General features: G+C 38.2%; 1 protein-coding gene across 2 annotated transcripts in view; it reads left to right on the top strand.

Moving 5' to 3' along the window:
• The first annotated feature begins 906 nt into the window (after positions 1 to 906).
• Positions 907 to 12,325, top strand: part of LOC134287927 (cholinesterase) — a 45,754-nt gene continuing 34,335 nt past the window's right edge. The window contains exon 1 of one of the 2 annotated variants that reach the window (XM_062851183.1): positions 907 to 1,694. The gene's annotated coding sequence lies outside the window, so the exon portion shown is untranslated. The remainder of the gene's footprint in view (positions 1,695 to 12,325) is intronic. The other variant, XM_062851182.1, reaches the window with a different exon arrangement.

Here is a 12,325-nt window from a genome sequence, read left to right as displayed (position 1 = left end):
AAACAGCGGGTTAACATGATGTTTCCTATTGATGATAAACAATTTGATCGCCATAAAACATGGTTTTTGATTCAAGCAATCTTTTAGCGAAGGATAAATTTCAAAACTGTATTGAAATCTATATCAAAACTTCGCGTTTCATCTTGCCCCACCCGTTTCAACTTGCCCCGGTGTACCTTAAGTTGAAAAATTTTGTCTGAAACCATGTAACTAATGACGTCAAACTATACTTTCTCGCTCTTTTTTCATAAGATGATTAATTGTTTTCTTTTGGATATGCCGAAAAACTTTGTCGAAGACCTATTGTGAAAAAGTTATACAATTGGTAATTTGAGCCAAAAAATGAGATTTTATTATTGATGTGATCCTACGTCATTAAAGAAATTTAAAAAGTTTATGGTGGAATTAGTGTCACCCAAAAAAAATCTACACAAATCCGATGAGTTTAACGAGTTTGTCTAATTGTTTGTTTGAGTGTTTTTTCACCAAATTATTATTTATAAAATCTCCCCCCCCCCTCCTAAACGAGTCAGCGAGCACTGTCACAGAAGAAGAAAAAGATAGGTACTTGTTCTGGCCTAATTTATCAGACATTTGTCAGCGTCAAGGAAACGATTAGTTTTTGCACATTTGTATTCTTTGTTTTGCCCTATTCATCTCATGCTTTTGACATGGTGATCATATTATCCCTTTTTCCTCTATCGCTACGCAAATGATTCATCAATGGCTGCCTGTTCGCGTATTCCACCGCGTTCGGACCATTCAAGCCACCCTCGCGTATAAGTCTGTAAGTAGGTAAGCGCCCAACTCGGCGGCACTCAGCACGCGAACCCATCCCCCATACAACCACGCTTAATGACTGTGTAGCGCTTATTGCGGTTGGTGTTGACTTCGGTCCGTTGCCAGGCTTCGCCCGTCAGTCGTGAAGTTCATCGTTCAACCTGCAGACGTGTTTTCTCGTTACGCGCGCCTATACGTTCAATCCCGCGAAGTGCTCGGCTCAATCATTACTGAGACTGGGACCTGGGGGCCAGTTAGCGGTAGCGCTGGCCGTTGTTGCGTTGTGTTGTATGGTAGCCGTAGCAGCTCCGAGTAAGTCAGTCAATGGTAGCACAGGGCGTTGGCAATACAAGCACCTCAGTATAGTGTGGTATGGTGGAAGTGACCGACATTTGCTGGGGGTTCGAAGCCCAGGGAGAAAAGAAGACCAGGGCCCTTTCGCGTTTTCACGGCCCTATTAGGCGCAAGTTTTAACCAATGTTGGCGAAATGGAGCAGAATCTTATCGGAGACGGCTGAGATAGATAGCGAAACTTGCTGATAAGCTGGCTGGTGTGTGTATAGTTCCAAGTGGAATAACGTAAAAAATCAATAAAATACAGGTGAATGAATAAGCATTGACCGTGCTGTTGGGCGCAGACTGGCTTGCATTGTGAATTTCAACACGCACTCCCGCGGAAATTGTGCAACAGTGATTTGAGAAAATAGTTTAGAAAATAAAAGTTTATTGTTAGGTGCATGGCTAGCAGTTTTTTCAAGTTTACGCATGGAAAACTTCGGAAGAAAAGTGAATGGAAGGTCTGATTCAAGTCCGTTATATCCCACGATGAATAATGCAACAAAAGCCAGCAAACCGTGAGAGTAGGGCTGGAAATTAATCCACTGGTTCAACGAATAGATTCATAATCGCAGAAGGTAAGTCCCCACAAGGTATGGGAAAATCAAACACGTTTTAAAAAATGGTGACGTCACGTAAACCCATCAATGCAGTAGCCTACATGAAAACTTCATCTCTCGAAGCATTTTAATCTTAATCGAACGTGAAACGTTATTAAGTCTGGAAGAAAGGTAAAGACGGACAGCGAAAAGGTTCATACAAAGAGCTCTTTTTTATTGGTGATGGAAGTCAAAAACCTGTTTTTCACCTTTTTGCGCTTGGTTGCGGCGAGGCATCAGTATGAGTGCTATCCTCTATAACCCACGCCATCGCAGCCAACAAGCATTGCTTTATTCGGTTCACTGTTCAGGTATTTATTTATCTTTGTGTACAGATGGAACGTTACGTTAAACCAGGTTGACTTCTTGTGGAATCAAATGTAGGCAAACAAAAAAACCGGTGCGAACCAGAGTAAAACAACTCAGCAGGTTGCTCCGGGGAACCAAAACACCGTGCTGAGGTTTGTTTTCAATTATGATGGCATCTGCTTTATCATTTGCGCAAGTGTAGATCCCAATGCCATCTAATTCAACAATTATTTATCAGTAGAAATATGTATCAACCGCAAGACTGTTAAAAGTCAACTTTCGGGGAGACTTTCCTCAGTGCAACTGAAATATCAACTAATATTCGAAAATTATTTATTAATGCAAAAAAAAAAGAAACCAGTATGTTTTAGGCAAACATAATGAGATTTAAAGGTTATGAAGTTTCGAATAATAAGAAGATGCTTTCACTTTAAGTGTCATAGTTTTCTTAATTTACAAAGATTTTCAATATTTTATAAACTTGTTGAGCATTTTTTTTTTCTAAAATCACGCGAAAGGTGAGTTTTTTAAGATTTCTTTTATTTTTTCCTTCTTTTTACTCAAAACTTCAACTGCAGGGCACGATATTTTTGCAATTGCTTGATTATTTTAAAATATTTTAGAGTGCCTTTGAAGATATGTTTGTTGCCTTAAAATGTCATGAATAATCTGTACCTATAGAAAATTGTTTTAACGTGGATGATTATCAAAAACCGTACAAAAACACGCATTTTACAATAAAATGATAATTTCGTCTAAATGTTGATAGTTTCAGTTTCAGTCTCAAGTGAGTGAATTATGATAAAAGATATGGAATTTCGAGCAGTTTTTCAACCGGAATCCGAAGTTAAAATTTTGAGTAAAAATAAGAAAAAAAATTCTTAAAAAACTCATGTTTTGCGTGATTTTGGAAAAATGCAAGTTTACACAATACAAATAAAGTTTAGAGTGATTCATGTAAAAAAAAATTGAAAGTATTTTGAAAATTGAGAAAGTTATGACAATTGAAAAAAAGCATCTTTGCCATTTTTTCTCGATATTTTTCATTTCGAATGAGATTTTGTTCAAGCGCTTCGTGAATCATATACTTTTGCATAAACACATAACCTTTTTTTCTCACCTAACTTTCGAAAAGGGCATATGAAAAATACCTAATGTTCTGCTTCAAAAAAATTTAACTCAAAACCGATTTGTTGGATTGAAATAGTGTTTTCGAAGATGTTTGATAATACAGGTAATCTTCGATATAACGTACTCTCGATATAGCGTACCCTCGATATAGCGAATTCGATATAACGTACATTTTGCTTCGATATAACGTACAGCATTGATTTTTTTTTATTTTTCCGAGGAATAGCCCTTAAATAAACTACGAAATCACTCAAATCAATGCAGCATTAGCCTTGTTACCCAGAATAGGCGAAATTTGGGGAAAAAATTAGTGTACGTTATATCGAAGCAAAATGTACGTTATATCGAAGCACAAAAAATTTATGAATCTCACCGAAATCATTATTTGGGATTAATTTCACGTCGAATACATCAATACTAGCATAAAAAGTATTGCATTTTTCTCTGCTTCGATATAACGTACACTTCGATATAACGTACAAAGAGAAAACTTTTTTTACGTTATGTCGAAGAATACCTGTAATTTGATATAATATCATTTTTCCAGAAACCTTACCCTTCGATTTATCTATTTTTCTGTAGAATGCTGACTTCCATCCTCAAAATTTACTTAGCCTAGAATAGTCAAACGCTTCAAACTGTTTTTTCTCGAATTTTCATTTCTCATCGATTTGCAAAATAAGCTAAAGCAAACAGTCCTTGAGATTTTTTTTTATATCATAAATAGATTCTACGTACAGGTTTCAATAAAAAAAAACTATTTCACATCATTTCGATCGAACAATTCGTTTTCGAGTTATATTTTTTAAGAATAGTACCATAAGCCGGGGTCAAATTGATATCCGGGTCGAAATTGATCGGACGTGTTTCCATTAGATCAAGCATACTTTCAATAGTTTTCTTCCAAGTATCGTGATGTACTGCCGCAATTCTGCAAAGTGACGTAAGCGACATTGATAGTTTTGCCCATTTTTTGGTTATTATGCATAAAACTCTTGCTCATTCTCTAAGTTTCTTTCCGTAGATGATAGATTACGACTAGATCTTGCATTCTAAAACAGCAGACATACCGCAGTGTTATTTTTACATCAGATAGTATATATAATATACCAAAAAATATCGACATTTTGAATGGCGCTTACGTCACTTTGCAGAATTACGGCAGTGTAGGAATCAGATACTAAAATCAATATTTGATCCCTTGATTTAAGCCCTTAATATTTCGGGAGCTCCCGGGCCCTAGTAACCCCAAAAGACTTCTCTAAAACTTTTCTGAGCTCCCCTGAAATACCCTGAAACCCACTGAAACACCTTAAAGCGCATCCGAAACCACCATGAAGTTTCAAGCCTAAAGACTCTGAAAACCCCAAGGATACTCCCTCCAACCTCCTGAAATGCCTTTAAGATATCTGTAACAACCTGACACACGCTTCTTTTTTTGCTACTTTTTCCCCACTACTGGGAAGAAGGGTGCTCCAAAGCTTAGTGTTCCATGAGAACTCCATAGTTAAGATTTAAACTTTTTTTTTCTGACAATGACTATTGTTATGGATTTTTTTAGTTTTTTACTTACCATCATCTATAGTTTTTTTTTGCTTCGGAATGTTGGCTTTGCAGTCTTTTGGGGGAATCGAAAACACTAGTTTATGATTTTTCCCGACGTTTCGGTCCGTATGGGACCTTTTTCAAGGGTTCAATCGGTCAAGGTTTCCTAGTCAAGATGGCTTTGCTAAACTCAAAAATGTCATGCGGAAGTTTTGGTATAGATTGAGTCCGTTCGGTTTTCAAGAGTGGTGCTACGCCATCCGGCAGGGATTCAATGACAAGTGCGTGAAAAGTGTTTAGAAATCTGAATTGGCATTTTCTCGGGGCCATAATTACTTCGATTTCGCTGGTGTTCCGGTCAGGATAATGTGATGTGATGTATCGCGAAGTTGCGTGATTCGGTTTTGCAACCAGTGCAGTGTTTTTTAGCAGATATAATCTGATTTCCCTTGTGTCGCCATTTTGCTTACATTTTTTACGTTTAGCAATTGTAGATGTGTTTTGAGATGCTCGTGACATTTTTTCGCATCCGCCCGTTTGTTACGCTGACGATTCAGATTGGTGCTACGCCATCCGGATGGTTTATCCCGCGAATGAATGGTTGTGTTACGTGTAATTGCTACGCCATCCGGAGGTGTTTTACGCGTGATTGCATGCCATTGCTCGAAATTGGTGCCGACGTTCGTATCGAGAGTGCCGACATTTATACTCAGATTCGCGTTTTACCATCTGGTACTTGATTCGGTAGTTTTTCGGTTTTAAAAAGTTTGTAGTGTGACTCATTGACAAGCTCCTGATTTGCGTTGTGTACGTCTATGGCTGTGATATGCCAAGCTATCAGTGATTCACGTGTGTAGCCAGATCAACCGAGTAGCTGCATATCCGATGAAGCGACGATTATTCTAATGATGACGGATAGTGCGACGGAGGCAAGACGACGAGCAAACTTGACAGAGCTGTTAAAACGTTTCCATGGTGATGGAAGCGCTACCTGGATGTTTTCTGGTGAGATTGTTCTAATTACATTTTATTACCACAAAAATTGAACTAAATACGCGCCAGATTCAAAGATTATCTTTGAAACAGGAAGTGTGTTTGCAATATCATTATCCATTTGATAACGGTACTGCACACATGCACACATACTGCACATATTCATCTAATTTAACTTGTTTTGAGTTCGACGAAAAACGTTGATGCTTAATAATATAAACAAAACATAATATATCAATTCTGGTGGGATCATTTGGTACTGTAATGTTAATTTTAATGTTATAATTTTTGATAATTTTGAAATATGTATTGCTGTAATAGGGGGGGGGGGTGTTGATTAGTATTTTCTTTTCGTTTCAGAGAGCGAGTAAAGGCGCTTAAGCCTAAGCATAAGGGCCAGGGCATCAGGGGTAAATACCTGTGTCCCATCCCAGGATTCCAAGGACCAAGGAGTGACATTAACCTTCTTAGCAACTTCACTCCCACCGTTAATATTTCATATTCATGCTTCGTATACGGAACGGTTGGTACGAGATGTCCCCGTTCTTTGATTTCAATAACAATAACAACGCTGCACAGTAGGCCTGGCCGCTTTAATGTTCATAATAAATCTCAGATGTGCTGCAAGGATTAATAATGACAAGAAAAATGATGGAATTAGTCGATTCCACCATTTTCCAGGATTCTTTCAATGAATGGCTGTGTATGTGTAGACTAGACTAGACTAGACATTGAGTCCGTTCGGTTTTCAACCGTCGTGATGCGGACAATCTCACCATTGCTTGGTGGAAGATTCCAAAAACAGGGACCGAATTCTAGACCGCCCAATAGGTAGGAGATTGTCCGCATCACGACGGTTGAAACCCGAACGGACTCAATCTATACCAAAACTTCCGCATGACATTTTTGAGTTTAGCAAAGCCATCTTGACTAGGAAACCTTGACCGATTGAACCCTTGAAAAAGGTCCCATACGGTGTTTGTGTTTTTTTTTTTACGGAAATTCTCTGTAGAGCCTAAAAGCAGCAAGCTGTTAGGTTGAAGAAGTTGATGGGCACTCAGCAGCGATGTGCGTAGACATTTTTTATGTTTTCATTTATGTGTATTTTAACTTATACACTTCCGATCAAAAGTTCGGGGTCACCCCCACAAAAACATGTCATTTTTTTAGGCCCATATCTCCGCCAATTTGCGTCCGATTTCAAAACCCTAGGTTTCATTCAAAAGATAATAAGTCAAAGAAACTTTGAACATGATTTAAAAGAAACTTTTTAAAAACATTTTGTATGTAAACTTAACCCAAAGTTACCAAATTTTCTAAAAAATGAAAACAAACTTTCGGCAGTGTCGCTGGAAATTGAGTCGACCAAATTTTAAGATGAGGGCGGTAATATAACCCATTTTCTATTAGCTTTCAACTGCTTTTTACAGAACTTAGCTAAAAAATCTAGAAAAAAAGTTATTGAGTAAATTAACTTTTCATGTCATTGACCAAAAGTTTGGGGTTACCACTCAATATGATGTATCGGCCAAAAGTTTGGGGTCACTTTCGTAAAACATGGAAAAGTGATTTGGTGATATCTTCGTCATCTATAGTTCAATTTTAATTCTTTTTGGCTCATTTCAAAGATAATTAACTAAATTTACGTTTGATGTCGTTAACTTAACGTATTTAACGATTTTTGTTTATAAAAATGTTATGATAAGTTAACACATTTCACCACACTTTAAAAAATGAGGCAACTTTACGTTAAGTATTAGTATGCGAATTTCAACAAATATGTGTGGTTCAATGTCTATGCAGTAAGTATCATTTATTTTGTTTCAAATAAGCCAAGAAGAATTAAAATTTAATGAAAGATGACAAAGATATCAACAAATCACTTTTCCATGTTTAACTATAGTGACCTCAAACTTTTGGCCGATACATCATTTTGAGGGATGACCCCAAACTTTTGGTCGATGACATGAAGAGTTAATTTACTCAATAACTTTTTTTCTAGATTTTTTAGCTAAGCTCTGTAAAAAGCAGTTGAAAGCTAATAGAAAATGGGTTATATTACCGCTCTCATAATAAAATTTGGTCGACCCAATTTCCAGCGGCACTGCTGAAAGTTTATATTCATTTTTTAGAAAATTTGACAACTTTGAGTTAAGTTTACATACAAAATTTTTTGAACAAGTTTCTTTTAAATCATGTTCAAAGTTTCTTTGACTTATTATCTTTTGAATGAGACCGAGGGTCCGAGGGCCCATATAGCCGAGGCGGTAAACGCACGGGTATTCAGCATGACCATGCTGAGGGTGACGGGTTCGATTCCCGGTCGGTCCAGGATCTTTTCGTAAAGGAAATATCCTTGACTTCCTAGGGCATAGAGTATCTTCGTGCCTGCCACACGATATACACATGCAAAATGGTCATTGGCAGAGGAAGCTCTCAGTTAATAACTGTGGTAGTGCTCATAGAACACTAAGCTGAGAAGCAGGCTTTGTCCCAGTGAGGACGTTACGCCAAGAAGAGGAGAGGAGAGGAGGAGACCGAGGGTTTTGAAATCGGAGGCAAATTGGCGAAGATATGGGCCTGAAAAAATGACATATGTTTTAGGGGGTGACCCCAAACTTTTGATCGGGAGTGTAATTCTACACTTGTGCGAAGTCATTGTTTACCAATGCTTACATGCCCTTTCCAAATGTTGCTCCAGAAATCACAACTACACAGTAAAACCGCTCAGCACTAAAATGTGTAAGCCCTACTCGTAAGTGCATGATTTCCAGACCACACAAAAATGTATAACAGTTACACATTCTCAAAAACAGCTCGTACACTCGTCTAGATGCGAAATTTCGATATTTTTTTTCGATGATCCACATCATTTTTTTCCAATTTTCGAAAAAGTTCCTGCAACAAATGTCGATACACAGATAAAAATAATGAGGATTACACGTCATGTAATCGTCATTGAAGTCATTTAAACTTCATGCTATGATGGTTTACATGATATATCATGTAAATTTGTGTTATATGTCATGTAATAACTCTGAGTCATGCTGAATTTACATGCTTTACATGCTTTACATGAATTTACAACTTCATGGAAGTTTACATGATATTCTAAGACATTTACATAATGACTGTTTCAGCAATTATAAATACACTTTGTTTTTCTAATAAAAAGATGTGTTTTGATGATTTCAACCAATTGTTCTCAAAAAACAGTATATTGCATTCCACATTTTTACGTTTCATGTAAACTGTCATAATATTTTGAAACACAATCGAGTTCTTCAATTATATACTGCATGCTTGAAAAATTAATTTGCACAAGGGTGTTTTCAACAATATTCCTTACTAAATTTAAAAAATATCTTACAGTTTATCACATTCGCTACCTCAATAGCGTGTTTAAGAAATGCCGTCATCAAAACCTGGGAAAAATCATGAGGCCATTTCCATTTCATTGGTTTACAGATCTCGATTTTCTATCTTTTGCACGAAATGATAACAAAGTTGGTACTATTTGTATCCTTAGAGTGTTTACTACATGACCTATTAGAAACTTTGCTGTATATCACTCTAAAATTAAAAGGACAGTCAATCGTTAGTGTATTAATAATTTCTGAAACAGTCTATATGTCATGTAATCTATTGTGATATCCCACGCTCACATTATGTGCATTATATGTCGCAGAATTTTACACTCTTTTTTCGATCTGTATAGATCGTATAGATTTCTTAACCTTCCGTAACTCGCGTTAACTACCTGCGTCAGCACCACGCTAATGATGAATACAAAAAGCGAGATTTTTTCAACGTGTTGTACAAAATACAACAGCGCGATTGCTCGAGGGTTAAGCTAATAAAACGTCTTTAGTGATGTTTTGAATTACCTGGCAATCGATTGACTCATTTGTCCACAATTCATTTCTGCTGCTTAATATCAAAATGTGGTATTCAACCAACTTGTAGGGTAGTGTTTTCCTACAATTATCACCATCACATCGTAGCAATAAGCTTCTAAACTTAGTTATAGGCGAATGAGCCAAAGATTGCAAGAAGACATCCTTGAACGTCTTACTTAGTGAAATTCCCCAGAAAGAAAGATATTGTAAGATTGCTTCACAAATTTCCTAACCACCAAAAAATTCCTTCGATGATTCATCCATAAATACGGAAATTCTGTATTAAAATCATAAGGAGATTCATATATTTCGTTTGATCTCAATATCTATCAGAAACCTCGAAAAATTAAGAAGTTCCAACGTATCCCTACAATAATTAAAGGAAGCTCTTCAAACATGTTTTCCAAAGTTCAATCAAAACAGCTTTTGAGGGTATACTTAATTGCACTCTAGACATTTCACAATTATTTATCAAATTTAATTTAGTTAAAGAGCTACCTGAATTCCTTGTTAAAAATTTGGTAGATTTGGAAATTTTTCAATTATTTATGGATAACAATACACATTTTCATGGAACATATGTTCAATTTTATAGATCATTTATTGATTTTTTACAGAGCGTTTCTAGTTTTTTTTTATGGGTGCGATAAATAGGCTGCCTCTAGATACTGTACGTATCTCACCGAGTTCCAAAAATTAAGTTATTAGGTATGAAACTGACTTAGTTATAACGGCAAGGTACACCTGCCCAAATGGTTCAAGACCCTATGCCCAATGGTTTTGCCTACACAGCAAGTGTTATGTAAGCCGGTACGACTCATTTCTTCAAAACAGTTTCGCTTTTACCTGCCCGTTGCAATCTCTTTCCAAAATATGCTAACGACATACAAACCTCGCCGCTGCTTCCTTATTCAATATTTACTTTGCACCGTACGCTTTGCACTTTTTGCAGAGTAGCAGCGCGCAGCGTCCCGAAGCGAATGATGATTGCAACGCCTAGGTATCTGTATTGGAACGGTATGCCACACGGGCCGATCGACTACGTCCGACCGACCACGAGTAACATTTCCGATTTCTTTCACAGAATAAACACCTCACTAGGTAAACAGCACCGCTGCTAACCTACATTCCCCCTTCAGACTCGAATAACATTCTACCATCGTCGTCGTCGGCAAGGTAAACAGGGCCTTACATCAGAATGCAGTTTACTGTGCGCGCCGCGCAGGTTGTTGTGAGAAATCACACAGGTGCTTTTGCTAGCCACCACGCTACCGGGTTGCATTGGATGAATCACAACCTTCCGATGAGGAAGTTTAGTTTCGATACTGTCTCTCTAGGTCACAAAAATATCGGCAAAGCCGATTACAGACCTTGGCCTAGTTCAATTTTGCGGAGTCGATCAACTACACGGGCAAGTTTAATGTTGTTTGATGGATGTTTTCAATTGCGGAGCTAAGGTTAGCCTTTTCAGTGGCCATTGATAAGAGGAAAGCGGACTTTCTTTATCGTTATAAAACTTGACCGAGAAAGTTCTGATAACGGAACCAAAGCATAGATAACGAAAACCTACAAAAACTATCGCTACATAACCTTGCAGCCTGCAAGTTGCAGGTAGCCATGAAACTGCATGTTGTGCTATGTTCGCGCCTTACTTATCTTACCGATCAGGCTAAGGCCGGGGTGGCCTCTGCTGCACATAGTAGCCGTCTCCATTCCACTCGGTCCATGGCTGCTTGTCTCCAGTTCCGCACTCTGCGTAGGGTCCGCAGATTGTCCTGCACTTGGTCGACCCACCTAGCTCGCTGCGCTCCACGTCTTCTTGTACCGGTTGGATGACTCTCGAGAACCATTTTAATCGGGTTGCTATCCGACATCCTGATGACGTGACCTGCCCACCGTAGCCTCCCGATTTTCGCGGTATGGACGATGGTTGGTTCTCCCAGCAGCTGATGCAACTCGTGGTTCATTCGCCTTCTCCAAGTCCCGTCTTCCATCTGCACTCCGCCGTAGATGGTACGCAACACCTTCCGTTCGAAAACTCCAAGGGCGCGTTGGTCCTCTGCACGTAGGGTCCATGTTTCGTGCCCATAGAGGACGACTGGTCTAATAAGCGTTTTGTAGATTTTTTTCTGTTCGGGCGAGCCACTGTGACCAGTATTTAGATCTTTTGTGGCATTACCCGTATCCTTAGTATTACGTGCATGTCGTACTACTCCATTGTCATTGAGAGGCAATGAAGCATCGATTTCTGTACAGTTCCTGTTTTGTTATCCCAGAGGTGCAAGAAATCGATTGCGATGAAAAGGTCCCGTCATCATTGAGATTTAAATCCCTGTGAAAAAGCGCCCCTAATCAAACACAATCTATTCCAATTCTGAGAAAAACAAAACGGTGGTACTGATATTTATCCATGCATTGGAACTCTAGCCCATCCATGTCTTGCTTCTAGTTTAGTCCCAGGACAACAAAGAAAAACCCGAGACTTTAGGCTAGTTGCAAAACTCTGTCAAATTAGAGAATGTGCTCTGCAATAAGAATGCACGTGAGTCCTTGAATTACCACAACTTAACAGTCCTTGATAGGTTAGTACGCAATCAGATACGTAAAGTATGTTTGTTTTCCTAACATCAAGTGTAGTCTCGGGTGGGCAAAGTCCGATTCTTTAACTATCAGCAAGGCAGAAACTGTCACCAGTAACAAGGACTTTGTACCATGAATCCATATTACCAAAAC

This window comes from Aedes albopictus, chromosome 2 (genome assembly GCF_035046485.1).
Source record: "Aedes albopictus strain Foshan chromosome 2, AalbF5, whole genome shotgun sequence".
NCBI classification, from domain to species: domain Eukaryota; kingdom Metazoa; phylum Arthropoda; class Insecta; order Diptera; family Culicidae; genus Aedes; species Aedes albopictus.
This window is presented reverse-complemented; position numbering and strand designations above follow the sequence as displayed.